General features: G+C 41.2%; 1 pseudogene; it reads left to right on the top strand.

The window, feature by feature from the left end:
- The first annotated feature begins 816 nt into the window (after window positions 1-816).
- On the top strand, window positions 817-11,432 carry LOC118631879 (annotated as a pseudogene).
- Window positions 11,433-18,149: the final 6,717 nt, after the last annotated feature.

Below are 18,149 nucleotides of genomic sequence, written 5' to 3'. Positions count from 1 at the left end.
ACAAAGTAAGTTTGGATGGTGATACTACCATGAAAAGCCAGCAAAATTTCAGGTTTAGCCTGAAACTGGTGACACTGGGCCTTGAAAAGCCAGCAAGATTTAAGGTGGACTCTTCCTTCTCATCACTTTGAAATCACTGCCTAAATCTCATTCCCTGGACTTCCCTGGGACAGGACACCAGGGATAAGGCTTCCCTGTTCCGCCCTTCTCCTGCCTTGGGTGTTGCTGGTGGCTGTCAGACAGCAGTGGCCTTATGAGCAAGCACCCCAGACCTTCTTTCAACCTCCATCCACCCAGGTCATGGATTCTGTCATTCCGCTGGAGTCGTGCTGTTTTACAAGGTTAGGCTTCGAAGCCTGTTTCTTCACTGTCTCTGGTTTGCCTGGAGCCTGTGTCTGGAGCAGCCACAGCTCATTCACTCCTTCGGGCAAGGTGAGACGTGTGATGACGCTTGCCTGTGGAGGTATGTGGCTTTCCTGTGTGACTCAGGCTGGGATGCAGGAATTCTGTGCCATGTTACAGCTCTTCTGTGGAAAGGGAAGGAAAGGGAGGGCATGTTCTTTCTTGATTTTTCCAGGGCATTCAAGCGAACCCCCTGTTTGCTGGCTTATTTAGGATACTCCTTCCTGGTTCCAAATATGCTTTCAGATAGCTAACAAACATTTGTAAAATACAGACTAGAGAAAGTTGAGAAAGGAAGAGGAAAACAATACGAGAGACAAAATGATATAGACACTAGGCCAATTCAAAATGCAGACTGTAAAGTCTTTTACTTGCTTATGGGTGGATGACAATTTTGCTTCTCTCACAAGCAACATGAAGGACAGCGCTGTCCCTACCTGCCATGGGGCTAATGCCAGATTCATGAGGGGCAGAGGCGTCCTGGATCCCAGCCACAACGTGCTGGGTAAGAGTCCTCTTCAAACACACGTTCCTCCTGGCGACAGAGCAGACAGGTGGGCAGGGGTTCCTGCGTCAAGGCATCCAGTAGTGGCAGGACTGAAGCCACTACTAAGAGAAAAGATGGCGTGTTTTGGGGTGAGGTGCATCCCAGTTTTAATCCTACTGCTCTGCATATTGGCTGTGTGATGTCAAGCAGGTTTCTTAACCCTTCTGAGCTTTGGTTTCTGAATCATAAAATGGGGCAAATAAAGCTTACCTTTTGAGGACTGAATGATTTATGTAGACTCAAAACGTACTGTGTGAGTGTGGCTGTTCGCATTGTCACCACCAAGGTGAGCATGTTAATTGACAATTGGCTAATATTTCTTGAAAACTGACTATATAAATAGCTATGCTGCCTTATTTATTCCCACCAGAACCCTGGAAAAAAAGGCATTATTAAAATAAGGAACTATAGATTCAGAGAAGTTAAGAAATTTTCCCTGAATACCAAGCCTCCATCTACCTTGCCTTTAAAAGGTTAAAAATAAAAAGTGCTTCAAAGAGGAACTTCAGTCCTGCTCAGGGAGTACTATAGTAATATTCATTGCAAAAATAATAGTGGACGCTTGTTGGACACCTTTTTGTGTTAGGCATTGTGCTTATGCATTTTACATAAATTACTTTATTTAATCTTTAAAGCAACTCTCTGGTATAGGTATTGTCATTATGTTTGTTTATCAGTGATGGCGCTGAAGCTTAGAGAGCTTACCTTTGCAAGCTGAGGATCCAGAACTTCTGAGACAAGCACAGGAGAGTTTATTCATTTGTTTTTCAACAACTAGCCATAGAATAGCCGCCACGTCCCAGGCACGGTGCTAGGCCCTGAGGATTCCATGATGTACAAAACAGACAGGATGGCTGCCTCAGTGAACCTGGGAATCTTGTGGAGGAAACAACCATCACATCCAGCAGGATGGGGCTTGGGCCTTAATCTCTTGTTCTGGATTCCTTCATCTACACTATGCTGAGGGGAAGCTACAGGTCACCGCCCAGGCTGCTGGGTCACTCTAATTTTTGTAAAAGCCAGGTGGAATTTCACCAGAGCCAATGGCCTCATTTTCTGGACTGGTGTTCTTGTTTTTGCTATAGAACTTTTCCTCCAAATGAAGTTTTCCATATGTGCCCAAGTTCAAAACAGAACAAAGCTGAAACTTTCTGGTGGGGATGGATCTCCCCTGTGATCCCCAGTGCCACTGAGTGCATCTAAGTGGGTTAGAAGAACCCACTTTAAAACTACTGGTCTAGATTATCGTACTTGAGGTTTAGGAAGAGAAACACATTGAAACATTTTCAATCAAGGAAATGATCCAATCATGAGAAAATTTGTTCTTTTGATTCTTTCTCACCTTGGTTTCACCTTCTTTTACATAGTTATTGCTCACTAGTATCTTCACATGAAGGTTGACAGAAAAGGTCAATGTTACTAGTTAACGGCTACAAAAATGCTTATTTGGGAGAAGGCTGGAAATGGAAAGCAGACAAGGGGATTTTTCATTGATACAGTTTATCTGGGCTCTGCCAACCCACTAACCAAAGAGAACCGAAAACTGTTTCGAGGTTGAGGGCGTTTCCCCCACTGATTTGGGCCATTTTTTATTCTATTTTCCCTGTTTGTTTTCAGTTTTCTTGTTTTGTTTTGTTTTTAAAGAGAGAGGAAGGGAGAGAGAGATAGAAACATTGATGTGAGAGAGAAACAATGATTGGCTGCCTCCTGCGTGGCCCCTGCTGGGGACCGAACCCGCAATCCGGGCATGTGCCCTGACAGGGAATTGAACTGGGACCTCCCAGTCCATGGAAGGACACCCAATCTACTGAGCCACACCAGCCAGGCTGTTTTTAGTTTTAAGCCCCCTTATCCTAAGATCTAGTCACTTGAAAACCACCGAACTAAAAGGAGAAAAAGCTTATTCCTCCCTTGTTCTATAGGCATTAGCAGTTGTGTGACTATGTGTACTTGGTCATGTAAATATGTACATGCACATGTATAGATGTGTGTGTGTGTGTGTGTGTGTGTGTGTGTGAAATAGAGACAGAAAGAAAAAGAAAGAGAGAGAGAGAGTGTGTGTGTAGGGGAGGAAAAAGACCTTCCTCTATCCTCGGTTCAATTTTTGGAGGCCTACAAATTAAACTGACAAAAGACCATTTAACAAGAGAAAAGACAGATTTTTATTCATGTAAGTATGTACATGGGAGGTCACAGAAAAATGTGACTCAAAGTGGTGGTTAGAATATGGGGTTTATTTACCATTTTAATAAGGGAAGAGAAGAGGAAGTAGGGCACTTACAGAAAACATATGACTTCTTAATAGAGGATGGGGAGGAAAACAAAGGACCCTTATGTGAAAATAAATGACTTTGGAAAGATAAATGGGCTCTTAGGAGAATAGATGGGATATATGATGATTTGTTTTTGACACTGTCTATTTAGGTATGGTGGTAAGAGTCAATCTTCCCTGGTTGTTTCTGGGAGTGGGATTTATGAACATTAAATACTTTTGGGAGGTTCTGCTTTTAGGCAGATAAGGAATTTCAGGAACTCAAATGCTTTCTTCAGCTCAAAATAATTTTTATGTTACAGTGGTGTATTCTGGACCCCCTCACTGCATATATACTTCCATGGTCCATGCCCATGTCCCATTAGGCAGAGTTCACAATTAGTAAGATGGATCTGCAAATAATGATGCCATTTCCAGGTTTTGTTTGCTTGTTTTTTTTCTTGGTTAGGGGGTGAAGCCTACTCTGAGCAGAGGTAATTCATCTCCTAAGTATGGGATTCACATGTTTCCATGAGTATGGGTGAGCTGGAAAGTGCATACTTCTCCCATTGGTATTACCTTCTTCTGTCCATTGCATTAAGACCTCTTGATTACTTGCCATTGGCAGACATGGTACTATCAACTGAGACTATAAGAATGAAAAAAATCCTCACTTTAAAAAATATATATATATGTTTGTATTGATTTTTTAGAGAGAAGAAGGGAGAGAGAGAGATAGAAATATCAATGTGAGAGAGAAACATCAATTAGCTACCTCCTGCATGCCCCCTACTGGGGATGGAGCCCGAAACCTGGGCATGTGCCCTGACTAGGAATCAAACCAGGACCTCTCAGTCCACAGGATGATACTCAATTCACTGAGCCACACCAGCCAGGCCAAAAAAAAAAAAAAAAAATCCTCGCTTTTAAGGAGCTGACAGGATATTGGTGGGATAGTCATGAAACTCATCATTAAATTCGTGTGATAAATTCTTGTATAGAGGAAGGCCCATAGTGCTATGGGGACTAATAGAGAGAATTCTCAACTCTGCAAGAGCAGAGTAGAGCATGAGAGAAGACTTCACAGAGGAGATGGCTTTTAAACTGAGTTTAAAAGGATAGATGGGAGATCACACAGGGGTATAGGGACATTGCAGGCAGAGGGAATGTGTACAAAGGCATGGAGGCAAGCAACCTCATGGTGTGTTTGGGAGTTGCTAATGATGTCACAATTAGAGCATAGGTATGTTACTGAGGTTGGGTATTAAGAGGAATGCAGATGAACCTAGGGTGCTACCTCAGGCAGGCTAGGAAGGGCCCTAGAGCACCCTAGCAAAAGAGTGGAGGGTGAGCTAGAGAGAGAGATCACTGTAGGCAAGGGCCCAACATCAGAAATGAAGTAGAATTGTGAGAACAGATTAAGATCAATCCTGTGCATCTGCATAGAGGCACTTTCACTGTCTGCCTGACTGAACCAAGGGGAAAACCGTAAGTTAAATGGCTTCCAACAAGTTGGAAAACGTTGAGCATGCTCTGCAATATTTTTGGGGGCTCCTAGCTTTGATTATTGTTACAGAGTATGCACAGCCAGGACGGAATTATACATATGTATTTCCCAGCGGCTACTGCTAAACTAAAGGGAAAAGAACATTTGCATTTCTTAAAGAATTGATTGAGATTCAAAAGCTACACTGGAAAATTAATAGTAAAAATGCACAGCTTGAAAAACTTTGCTTTTTGGCATGAAGAGTACAGACCTGATTGACTCTAACTGTGACATAGTTATTGATTGTTTATAATGAGACATTTATAGCCATTCAAGAGGCCTCTTTGGTCCTTTGGGAAGGAGCTATAGAGGAGGAGATGTCTGTGATTCTAGCAGAAATTAATATATAAACAGATTTCAATGTGTGTTTAAAAATAATCAAGTAGGCCCTGGCCGGTGTGGTCCAGTTGGTTGAGTGTTGTCCTGTGCACCAAAAGGTTGCCAGTTCAATTCCCATTCAGGGCACATGCCCAGGTTATGGGCTCAATCCCTGGTCCTGGTGCCATGCGGGAGGCAGCAGACTGATGTTTCTCTCTCACATAGATGTTTCTCTCTCTCTCTAAATATCAATAAAAAAAATATTTTAAAAAAGAATCTAATAGGAGGAAGCACTTTGTGAGGTGAAACTTGTCACAAAAATTAAAACTAAATACAATGGGGGAAACTTGGTAAATAAATATACCTAAGTTAGGTATTTTTTACTCTGAAGCATTAGCTACTAGAAACCAACATTAACACTGAGGAGGTCCTGGTACTAATTTTAATGCACATGTATGTGGTGGCTTCCCCACCCCAACACTCCGCAGGCTCAGTCCCACAAGGCGGCCTCCACTTCAGAGACCAGTCCAAGCCCTCGCTGTTCCCTGTACTTCTGACCAACTGGCTATAAATCAGAGCTTCCTATGACTCCCTCCTTGGGTTTGATTAATTTGCTAGAAAGGCTCACAGAACTCAGGAAAGCCCATTTACTCACTAAATTACTGGTGTATTACAAAGGGTATTAAGGGATATGAATCAGCAGCCAGATGAAGAAATACATAGGCAAGGTCCCAAACAAAGGAGCGTCTGTCGTCATGGAGCTGGGGGCCTGGCAAGGTGGCTCTCTGAAAAAGGGCCAATGAGCTGTCCTTTTGGAATTTTTATTGAGGTTTCATTACAGAGTCATGAATGACTAAGTCTTTAGCCATTAGTGATCAAGTCAATGTCAAGCCCTTCCCCAGAAATCAGGGGTGAAACTGAAGTCCCAATCCTCTAAACACATGATTGGCTGCTATTGATAATCAGCCCCTACCCTTGGTTCGGGGCCAAAGGTCACCTTATTAACATAATAAAAGACACCCTTGTTGCTGTCATCACTTAGGGATTTCTAAATGGTTTCCTCAGAGCTGTGGGCCAAGAAAGAGGGATAAAGACCAAATGTATATTTCTTTCTTTCTTTTTTAATATTTTTTCTTGCCCTGGCTGGTCTGGCTCAGCAGTAGAGCATCAGCCTGCAGACCAATGAGTCCCAGGTTCAATTCCAGCCGAAGGCACGTACCTCAATTGCAGTCCCTGGTCAGGGTCATGTGGGAGGCAGCCAGTCAACGTATCCCTCTCATGTCAATGTTTCTCTCTCCCTTTTTCTCTACTGAAGATAAATGGAAAAGTATCCTCAGGTGAGGATTTATAATATATATATATATATATATATATATATATATATATATATTTTTTTTTTTTTCTTTATTGATTTTAGAGAGAGAGGAAAGGAGAGGGAGAGAGAGATAGAAACATCGATGAAAGAGAACATCGATGAAAGAGAACATCGACAAGAGAGAATATTGACTGGCCGCCTCCTGCATGCTCCCCACTGGGGATGGGCCCACAACCTGGGCATGTACCCTGGGAATCGAACTGGCGACCTCTTGATGCACGGGTCAACACTCAACCAGTGAGCCACACCGGCCGGGATATTTTTCTTATTAATCACAATATCACGAATACTGATTAGGAAATTAGATAACAACTTCAAGTTAATTAATTTACATTGATTTTTATTTAATAAGCATCATGTTAAGTAAATACCAAATGTTTCCTCAAAGCAATAGTACTAGAAATTATCTGTCATGTACTAGATGAATCCCTATTTCTTATGGAGTCACTAAGTTCAATCAGTGCCTTGGTCCTGAACCCACAATGACAGGACAGAACAGTTAGACAAGGATTTGGCTAAAAATAGACTCAACCATGTTACTAATAGCAGGGGTGAAATATAAAATAGTAGCTAAACTTCCTTTTTGCTTCATACCTCCTAGCAAAGGGTTCCAAGCTCCACTGCTGATATAATTTCTAGATGTGTCTAGCAAGCTAGACTGTGTCTCTGAGAGGAAGGATTGATGCCTAATATCTGTGCTTTCTCTTATATTTGGCATTTATGTCTAACTACTTAGGAATCTTCATAGTGTTGTCTTAGTTCTTGTCAACTAATATTTAGCTGCCTTTATCAAGATGTGAGGTTAAAAACAAAAACAAAGACATTGTTAAGGGAAGCTGCTTAAAGTGGATAGACTGGTGCTTGTAACCATTACACTGGTGCCCCTTTCAGACACAGCAAGAAAAACACTGTCTTCGGAATACTCCTGAACACCACCACCAGAGTGAATTCCCGTCTGGTGCATCCACACAGCACTAATAACCTGGGAAGTTGCATAGACTGTGGTTATGGTCCTTCCTACCCGTACCCTTTTTCTCCCCTAGAAGCAACCTGCCAATACCTGAAGGACTCTTCAGGCTTGGAGCATTTTTACCTGCCCTAAACTGCCTTTTCTCTGCTTCCAATGCAGGGATAGATTAGGACCTGAGAGCCACTGAGAAATGAACACATATAAGTGAGATCATGCAGTACTTTTCTCTGACTTATTTTGCTTAATATAATGCCCTTAAGTTTTATCCATATTGTTGCAAATGGCAGGATTTCATTATTTTTTAAGGCTGAATAATATTCCATTTTATGTATATTCATCTATTGATGGACACTTCGGTTGTTTTTAGGTTGTTTTCATGTCTTGGCTATTGTACATAATGCCACTATGAACATGGGGGTGCATGTACCTTTTCAAGTTAGTGTTTTCATTTTCTTTGCATAAATACCCAGAAGTAGAATTGCTGGATCATATGGTAGTTCTATTTTTAATTTTTTGAGGAACTGCTATACTGTTTTCCATAGTGGCTGCATCAATTTACATTCCCACCAACAGTGCACAAGGGTCTCTTCTCCACATCACCCATGACGCTTATTATCTCTTATCTTTTTTTTTAATCCTCACCCGAGGATATTTTTCCATTTATCTTCAGATAGAGTGGGAGGAGGAAAGAGAGACAAAAATTGATGTGAGAGAGACACATCGATTGGTGGCCTCCTGAACTACCCAGACCAGGGCGGGGGACCGAACTGCAAATGAGGTATGTGTCCTCTACTAGAATCATACCTGTGGCTCTTTGGTCCACAGACTGACATTCTAACCGCTGGGCCAAACTAACCAGGGTTTTCTTATCTTTAAAAAAAAATTTTTTTTTATTGATTTTAGAGAGAAAGGAAAGGAGACGGAGAGAGAGATAGAAACATTGATGAGAGAGAACATTGATTGGCCACCTCCTGCATGTCCCCCATTGGGGTTGGGCCCACAACCTGGGCATGTGCCCTGACCAGGAATTGAACCGGCGACCTCGGTGCATGGATCAATGCTCAACCACTAGCCACACTGGCCAGGCATTTCTTATCTTTTTTTATAACAGCCATTCTAACAGGTATGAGGTAACAACTCAATGTGGTTTTGATTTTTATTTCCCTGATGATTAGTGATGTTGAGCACCTTTTCATTTATCTATTGTTTATATGTATGGCTTCTTTGGAAAGATGTCTCTTCAGAACCTCTGCCCATCTTTAAATCATATTTTTCTTTCTGTTTCTCTTGTTTTCGCTATTGAGTTGTATGAGTTCTTTATATAGTTTGGATATTAACCCCTTATGAGATACATGCTTTGCAAATATTTTCTCTTATTTGGTAGGTTGATTTTTTATTTTATTGATGGTTTTCTTTGCTGTGCAGAAGGCTTTTAGCTTGATGTAGTCCACATGTTTATTTTTGCTTTTGTTGCCCTTTGCTTTTACTATCAAGCATGGGACGTCTTATTTGGTCATTTTGTTCTGCAGTGTTGAGCAAAAGTGGGAACAGTGGGTATTCTTGCTTTGCTCTTGAGCTTTGTGAACGCTTCCATTGCCCCAACTGTGTGTAAACCAGAAGACATTTTTTTTTACTTTCTATTTCTATGTTTGTGTTGGTGCTATCAGCTATTGCTTTTGATGACTAATGTTCATACTTCAGACATAATAGATAGTCTACTCTATAATTCTGGAATTTGTACTAATGCTATAGAACTGAGCTCAAATATTTATGGAGCCTTTTCTGATTTCCCAAAACATAGTTAGAGGTTCCCTTCTCTATGTTCCCTCATAGTTCTTCACATATACCTACTTTATAGCAGTAATCATGTTGAATTATAGAAATTCTGATAAGATAAAGAACTAAACTAAACTCTATCATTTTAAATGTAAAAGTAGGCAACCACACTCATGGCAGACAAACTTCAGTTACTCAGACAAAAAATTATTTATTTGTTACATTGGTAACATGCGTGTAAGACTGACCTGGTAATTGTTAAATACAAATTAGAAATAAAATACAAAAAAATCCTGGCCAGGTAACTCAGTTGGTTAGAGTGTCGTCCTGATAAAACAAGGTTGTGAATTCAATCCCTGGTCAAGGCACATACAAGAATCAACCAATGAATACATAAATAAGTGGAACAACAAATCAATGTTCTCTCTCTAAAGTCAATAAAAAGAAATAAATACAAAATAACAAAGTAAAAAAATTATATTTTATATTATATTTTATAGAATCTGAGAAATTAGATAATCTACTCCAAATCCTCATTTTATAGATAAGGAATGATGGTCCAGAGAATTTAAGGGGCAAAACTGATATGTCCTAAGACTTTTTATGCTACTGCGTTTCTCCCAGAAGATGATAAAATTTTTATTGTTTAATATTTTTGTTTATTAAATTATATATTATTAATAATACATAAGTATATATTATTAAGCAGTACATAACATTTTTGTAAAAGACTCAAGCAATGAAAAAGAAGTAGAATAAAATATGCTAGACCCTTCTAACACCTGTCATCACCCAATACACACATGGGCGCCCATGTACACACACATACACATATTCTCCTATTCACAGTTAATAACAAATATCATTTCACTGCTGTTTTACACGCATATGTGTATATACACACATATATTAATACAGTAGTTATTTTATCTTGTTTTGCAAAAAAGCATCTGTGACTTGCTCTTTTCCACTTGATGTATCTTAGAGATCTTTTATTCCAGTACAATTGGTCTAGTTTATTCTTTTTTTTTTTTTTATCCTCACCCGAGGACATTTTTCCATTTTTTGTTACTTTATTCTTTTTACTAACTGTATAATATTCCATGATATGGATTACTATAATTTATTTAACCATCTTTCTATTTATATTACTTAGTTTTAGGGCTCCTTCCCCCTTCAAGTTCTTACTGTTATAAACAGTGTTGAAATAAATATGCTTTTAAATACGGTGGGGTTTAGGATGTGCAACCCCAAAATATGGTGCCTTGGCATATTAAATATTTTAAGCTGAGGGAATTTAAGAAATGGCAGGTACAGGAAGGACTCTCTGATCTCTCCCTTCTATTTTGTAGCGAGTCATACATCCTCATGTGAGAGGTGCCCTTCTGTACCAGAAGGAAAGGATCATCCTAATCTCTGAAGATGAAAGTCATGCCAAGAGGAATACAAATGAACTGGATTTGCTATGTTTCTCCTAGTTTATACCTTTAGCTCATACCTTTTGTCCTATTACATTTTTTCACAGCTTTCAACTCTTTATCAAACCTACAATAAAAATGCTGTCAGACTTAACAGCTTCTTCAGGTCTTCATTTTCTTATAAAGCCTTATGTGTCAGGTAAAAATTATATCAAATATAGGTTCAAGCAAGATTGATCCAGTTGACTTACCATAAAGAGTCTCTGTCTGTCAAATGGAGGTATATTTCTTGAAACTCACCATCCTCTCCTTTTACAAAAGCTTCTCAAAGATGGAAGCATGCTGTCACCCATCCTCACGTGATCGATGAACTTCTTTGTATTCTGTTGCAGTCTCACCCCAGTCTTTGGGCCATACACCTGACCCTCTGAGAGTGAGCTGTGGGACATGTGGGCAGGGATACACAACAATGATGAGAACTTAGTCTCTTATAGTACATCAATCAGAGGAAGAAGTTTAGAAGAAGCTGGGTGGGAGCTCTTGCCTCTGTAACTATTCCCATTAATTTATCTGTGGCCTTGGATCCAGTGAATCCCTGTCTGGAGTTTTGGGAGCTGTACGGCAAACGCTGCCATGGTCCACAGTGCTGATTCTGGATGACCACATCAGCCACTACCCACAGCTAGAGGACCCCATGGGCTTCTGGAATGCATACTTGGGCTTCATCAGCTCCTTAGCTGGAAAGAGTAGCTTCCCTGTACACCTCCCCTACTCTTATCTGTTGTGTATTCCATTTAGAAAGAATAGCCAACGAGGTCCTGGCTACTGAACTCTCTTCTCTCACAAAGGTCCACCTGACTCACATTAATGAACTGTATATAGTAAAAAGCCAGTAGAAGTTCTGATGAAGGGTGACCTGATAGTTTATCTCCCATTCCTTTGACATCTGATCAAGTGTATGGACTTGCCTTTGCCTTTGTGTTATTAGGAAATTCAGATGAGCACTTCTGCTCATGGACATGTGGGCAGGGATACACATATCTGCAGAAGACAGACATTCTTTTGCATGAAAGTCTTTTAACATTTCTGTGGATTTTCCTGAAATATTTAAAAGTGCTCATTTCTGGCCCAGCCTCAGTTGGAATCTTATAGTAAAGAATGAGGAGACGGCACCTGCTAACCTCTCTTTGAGTGGCTTTAAGGGCACTTGCTTTTTAAAGTTTTCCATGCAGCACAGCTTCAAGGGAGAATAAGTCTCCCCTGTCATAACTTTGGATTTATTTCATCCACCGCATCTAATTATAGACATTTTGTTAAAATAGATTTTGCTTTAAATAATGCAGTATTCTAAGTGTACATTAAGACAAAGATTTACTTACATGTATTATATATATTTTAGAAGGGTACTAAACCAGCAGATAGTTACTCTGGCCGAGTAGTGAACCTTATTAAACATATTTGACTTTTGAATAAATTGAACTAAATCCAAACTATTTACAAAGTTTCCTAAAAATCACAGGACACGAAAGACCACTAGCATCTATGCCAGAGAGTTATTGTTATTATCTGGAAAAATCAATTATAACAGAAAACAGGCTGACTCTTCATACCCCAGTGTTTTGAAGCATGTCCCTTCTGAGCTAAAGTGGAGGGGAGGGGAGCATCGTCCAGTCCAAGTGACCGAATGTGCACTGATTCCGTTTATGATGACTGCTTCACTTCTTAGTAGTTGTCCCAGAGAGACTTCCTCATGCGGATCTGCAATTCCTGTACTTTACAGAAAGGAAAGTTCCAGACACTTAAAGAATGCCTTCTGAAAGGCCTATGAGCAAATGTTGCTGAATACTTTTTTTTTCTCTGTACCGCAGGCCGACGCTCCAACCGCTGAGCCAAACTGGCCAGGGCTGAATACTTTTTTTTTTAAAGCCCCAGTTTCATTGTTATAATCAAAACAGAATTATTGAGTGATTATTTTAAATTCTTTTTTAAAAATGAGTAACTTTAAGTATAACAACTGAAAGTGAACTAGGTGTTTATTTCCTATTAATAAAAATGAATTTTGACCAAAAAAAAAAAAAAAATACTGAGCATTTGTTGAGCTCGTCTGGGCCAAGCGTGTCACAGAAATAATCTCCTGTAAGCCTCACAGGGACCCTTGGCATGGGTCCCCTCACCACTTCTCATTCACAGATGAGCACACTGAGGAACACACCCAGCTAGCGGCTGGGCTAGAACCCGAACTCTGATCAGCTGATTCCAAAAGAACTTATGCTTATTTTTCTCCCACAGAGAGATGACTTTTTCACCCCCCAACCCCTACCCTGGTGAACAAGACACATCTCAGAGCCATTTTGTGGCATGGTTCTCTGTGCTAATGTCATATTTCTGGAACTCAGCTAAAAGTCGGCATTCAATTAGGACAGAGATCAAATGACTCCAGGCTGCAAAACCAGTGCCTTGCCCCTCCCGAGCTAAAGATTCTCATTTACAGCTATTAATATTGAAAGATATGGGACATACATCACTGTATCAGCCATCAGTTCTCCCCTGCCTTCATTGTAGAACTGCGGGATAATTCTGGGCACAGTTCAAGCATCTGAGGAAGTAAGGAGAGGAAGCAGAGATTAAAGGACCTAGGAGTCGTAGGGCTCTTAGCTTTTTATCCTTCTTCCTCATTTGATAGATGAGTAAACTGAGGCAGGGGGTTGTCACCTGCTCAAGGTACATTAGACCGGAGCAGCTAAATTTTAATGTGCACACAGAATCTCTTGACATCGTGTTAAAGAGCAGGTTCTGATTCTGTTGGACTGGATGGGGCCCAGGAGTCTGCATTTTTAAACAAGCTTCCAGGTGAAGCTAATGCTTCTGGTCTAGAGGCTGTACTGTGAGTAGGAAGGGAGAGTGATACATTACAACAGAGGTATTTCACTCAAATCTCTTGCACATCTAACCCTTGAAGGACCCAAGAAAATACAAGTTGTGCCAGGAGTGGTCCGAAAAAGCCAGTAAAATGGGGTTGTAAAATGGGCTTACTCACAGTCCATAAGGCAAAGAGGGCCCCATCCTGCGTGGTTTATGGTAACAGAACAGGTAATCCCTGGAACAGGGTGGAGGTGCAAGGACTAAACTCTTCACCAGTGGTGACCTGGAAAAATGCCCCAGTGAGGGGAACCTCCTTTTGGGAGCAATGAGTCAGCATTTGAAAATGATGGGGGTGAGGGTGATGTCTACAAAGGCAGAGGACTAGGCTGGTTACTATTTACAGGCATACTTCCTTAATTTTTTTTTTCTTTATTGATTTTTTTTTTTTTGAGAGAGAGAGGAAGGGAGAGGGAGAGGGATAGAAATATTGATGAGAGAGAACATTGACTGGTCGCCTCCTGCATGCTCCTCACTGGGGACCTGTCCCACAACCTGGGCATGTGGCCTGAATGGGAATTGAACCAGTGACCTCTTGGTGCATGGGTCATCGCTCACCCACTGAGCCACACCAGCCGGGCCAGGCATACCTTCTTTTATTTGCTTTGCTTTATTGCACTTCACAGATGTTGCACTTTTTACAAATTGATGGTAAGACCTTCTACCAGCAAAAAGATGATGACTCACTAAAGGCTCTGATCATGGTTAGCATTTTTTAGCAATAAAGTATTTTTTTTTTCTGTTTCAGCTCTCCAGTAGCTGAGATCTTTATTCTGACAAGCACGTTCTTTCCTACCCCTCCCTATAGCAGATATTGCTGGTTCCCTGCTGATACCATCTCAGGCACTCATTCCTACATGTGAAGGCTCCCTCCTTGTTCTGACTGTGGGAACACACTGACTTTGCCCATGTGGCAAGACAGAAGTGACAGAGAATCAATGTGCCTCTAAAAACATCCTTTGGCCAACGATATGTGGGTTTTGATAGATGCCCCCAATTCCTTGCCCCTCAGGATGAAGCTCCACTTGCCTTCAGCACTAACTGCTTGATGCAGACTCCTTCATGGGCTACTCATATTCGTAAGATACACCAGCTGGGAAGTAGTGAGTAGGGTGAACATAAAGGCTATCCAGGGCAGTGAGACTGTGCAGGAGGCTATAAGAAAGCGTAAGTAGACTTATTAACTCTTTCTGAGGAGGAAGTCAGCGGCCAGACTTAACTGAAGATGAAAGGGATGGCTTATGGGTATGGTGAAGTCCCAGACTGTGGCAGCATTTAAATAAAGAATGACAGGTCATGAGGCAGGGGTTTGAAAAGGAGAATCAAACCGCAGGTTAGAACCTGTAATGCTAAGATCTCTTCCAAGAGTGAAATTCTCTAAGTTCAGTCAGCAATAAAGTATTTTTAAATTAAGTTATATATATATATATATATATATATATATATATATATATATATATATATTTTTAATCCTCACCCGAGGACACTTTTCCATTCTTTGTTCAGGTAGAGTGGGAGGGAGAGAGAGGAACAGAGAGAGAGAGAGAAACATCGATGTGAAAGGAACACATTGAGTGGCTGCAACCCGCACAACCGACCAGGGCCGGGGACAAACTGCAACCGAGGTACGTGCCCTTAGCGGGAACCGAACCCGGGCCTCTCAGGACCGCAGGCCGACGCTCTAACCGCTGAACCAAACCGGCCAGGGCAAGTTATATATATATATTTACACACAATGCCATTTCACACTTACTAGACTACAGTATAGTGTAAACTTTTATAAGCACTAGGAAACAAAAAAAAATTGTGTGACTTGCTTTATTGAAATATTTACTTTATTCAGTGGTCTGAAACTAAATCTGCGGTATCTGGGGTATGTCTGTAGTTGTACTGATTTGCTGCTGAAAATGAGATGGGGCTTTTCCAGGAGAAACTGAGAGGGCCTTTTACAGGCAGTAAAGGCTAATGGTGAGAGCCAGAGGCTCACTTTGATGATTTGCCAAGAGACCCCGCTGAGCAGTGTCTTTAGGAGAATTACAGAGATGAGAGACATCAGTGTTCAGCTGAGGCAAGTCTGTCATACTAAGGTCAGGGCCCTGGTAGAGAAAACCTGGTTCCCTGAAACATGGCAGGGAGACATCTGAAAGGAAGTCTCGGAAGACTTCCCAAACCCTCAGAGTTTCCCCAGTACAAGCTAGTACTTCCGCTGTGCTAAGAGACACTGTAGAGACCTCATGTCCACAAGACAACACAAGCTGCTTCCACTTCTTGCTGCCAGGCAGACAACAGTTTATCAGCATAACCTGGTAGAGCCACACTGGGCCTGATGAAGGAGAGAAGAGACTGTACACTGAAGGAACTTCAAAAGTTAGCCAGAATATACCTGCCATCAGGCACTCGAGTGCTCTTGGCACTAGGTTTTGAGGGTAGTTGATCAAGGGGAATGAAATGTATGACTAGATTAATAAGAATTCACTTTCTTGGGGACAGTTTCTAGGGACATGAGCATTAATACCCTGGCAAGGACACCAGGTGTGATGGACTGAATATTTGTGTCCCTTTGCCCCCAGATTCATATGTTGAAACTCTAATTCCCAATGTGGTGGTGAGGCCCTTGGGAAGTAATTAGGGTTAGATGAGGTCAGTAGGGTAGACCCTCATGATGGGATTAGTGTCCTTCTAAGAAGAGACATGTGATCTCTCTCTGTGTCCATATGTACCAAGGAAAGCCACATGAGGATATAACCTAGAAGAGGGCCCTCACCAAGAAGCCGGCTGTGCTGGCACCCTGATTTCAAAATTCCAGCCTCCAGAACTTTGACCGACGAATATTATAATGAAAGATTGCAAAGAAGTGAGAAAGGAAGAAACACCTGCAGTTCCCCATGAAAAGCCTGGCTCCCTAGATTGGGCCCCACAGAAGGCTTTGGTGCCTGGAGGCCTAACGATCCTGGGTGCAAAGGAAAGGAGGGAGGGGGCACAGAAGTGAGACCCAATTTGATCATTTTATTTTAAGGCCAGTCCCTGTTCTATGTAAATTTTAGTGTCAAGTTTCTCAAGGAACATTGAAAGCAGCCATGAGGAAGAGAAGTGGTCCTGCCTCTCTGAGCAGCACTCACCACACCTGACACACTCTGGGAGCACAGGCCTTCCTCTGAGGGCCCTTCAGAGCCTCACACAAAGGGGTCACACATCAGATTCATGCTCCAGGGAGAGCAAGTTCACGGAGCAGAACAATGTGACCGATGGCCTGGAACTTTTTGAAGAGCCCCGAACATTTTAATTATCATGAACAATTTACCCATTTCAAATGAGGTTTGCACAAGCTCCACAGACCACAGAATTTGTTTGAAAACATGAAATAAAGTTCCCCATGGCATTTGCAATATGGCTGGACTTTCACTTATACTAGGCCCCACTGTGAACACCATCTGGGCTTATCTATAGAGGATACATTCTGTGTATTTCCTCCCTGAGGTGCGACTGGGGACAAGGGACAAGAGGAGGGAAGGAATTGAAATAGGGAGAAAGTAGATGGAACTTCAGTTATTCTCTATGACAGGTGGCCTTTAAAGTTAAGTAAAAATGAGACTGAGTCACTGCTCTCATTCGGCTGATGTAAGGATTGCACTAAATGTGGGAACACAAAGTACATAGGAAGTGCCTGGCATTTAAGTGCTTAATAGATAATTATTGATAATTAGAGTGACATCTGTTTTGTGTTACCCTTCCTCCTCCCTATAATACCCTTTCTCCTTCTTCCCATCTGCCTAATCTTACCTGACTTCCTGCTTCCTCCTTGAAGTCTTTCTGACTTGGTCCAGATCGCAGTAATCCATTCTTTGTTTAATGCCGTAGAACTTACATCTATACCCTACTGGGCACAGACACCATTTTGTCTTGTATTCTGGTCTAGGCATCTATCTTATCTCACTTGAGGAGAAAAGCGAAGGCAGCAGAGGTAGTGAGTGGAGAAGGGGATGAGAAGCCAGAATGACTGGGATTCCATTATTTCTGAGCTGTGTGAGCAGGTGACTTAGCTTTCTAAACCCTAGTTTTCTTAATTGTAAAATGGGAATCCATAACTTGTCTCATATATTTGTCATGAAGATTTAGAGATAAATATACAAAGCGCCTGGTACATAGAAAAAATATTTATTTATTTACTTATTTATGTTTGTATCTCTGTCAGAGAATCTAGCAGGAAGGACATGATTCCTTTCATAAATATTTGAAATAAAATAGAATCATGTTTTTGCATTCATTTTTAGATAAATGTTGTTATGAAACTGGTACCCCCCATATTTTCCTTAGCATATGAAGTCCTTGGGAAATCTAATTTGGTAGATCTGGAGTAAGGAATTTGAGCATGATGATTTTCACTTGGCAAAACAGCTGTAAACTCAAAGGATGCTTTAAACCCTACATTACTATGTAAGGGTATTTGTTGCACAAAAAGAATGGACTTATACCAGCCTTTTAATAATTGACTCACATTGCCATCCAACACCTTTGGGCGCAGTGACCAGCAGGAAGAGGTGCGTAGTGTGGATAAGTGGCATTGTCATCTTGCTACTGTTGGGTTAGAGTCATTGGCTGCTAGAGTGGGTACTGCATCTCTAAGTGG

This window comes from Molossus molossus, unplaced genomic scaffold (genome assembly GCF_014108415.1).
Source record: "Molossus molossus isolate mMolMol1 unplaced genomic scaffold, mMolMol1.p scaffold_m16_p_16, whole genome shotgun sequence".
Taxonomy (NCBI): Eukaryota; Metazoa; Chordata; class Mammalia; order Chiroptera; family Molossidae; genus Molossus; species Molossus molossus.
This window is presented reverse-complemented; position numbering and strand designations above follow the sequence as displayed.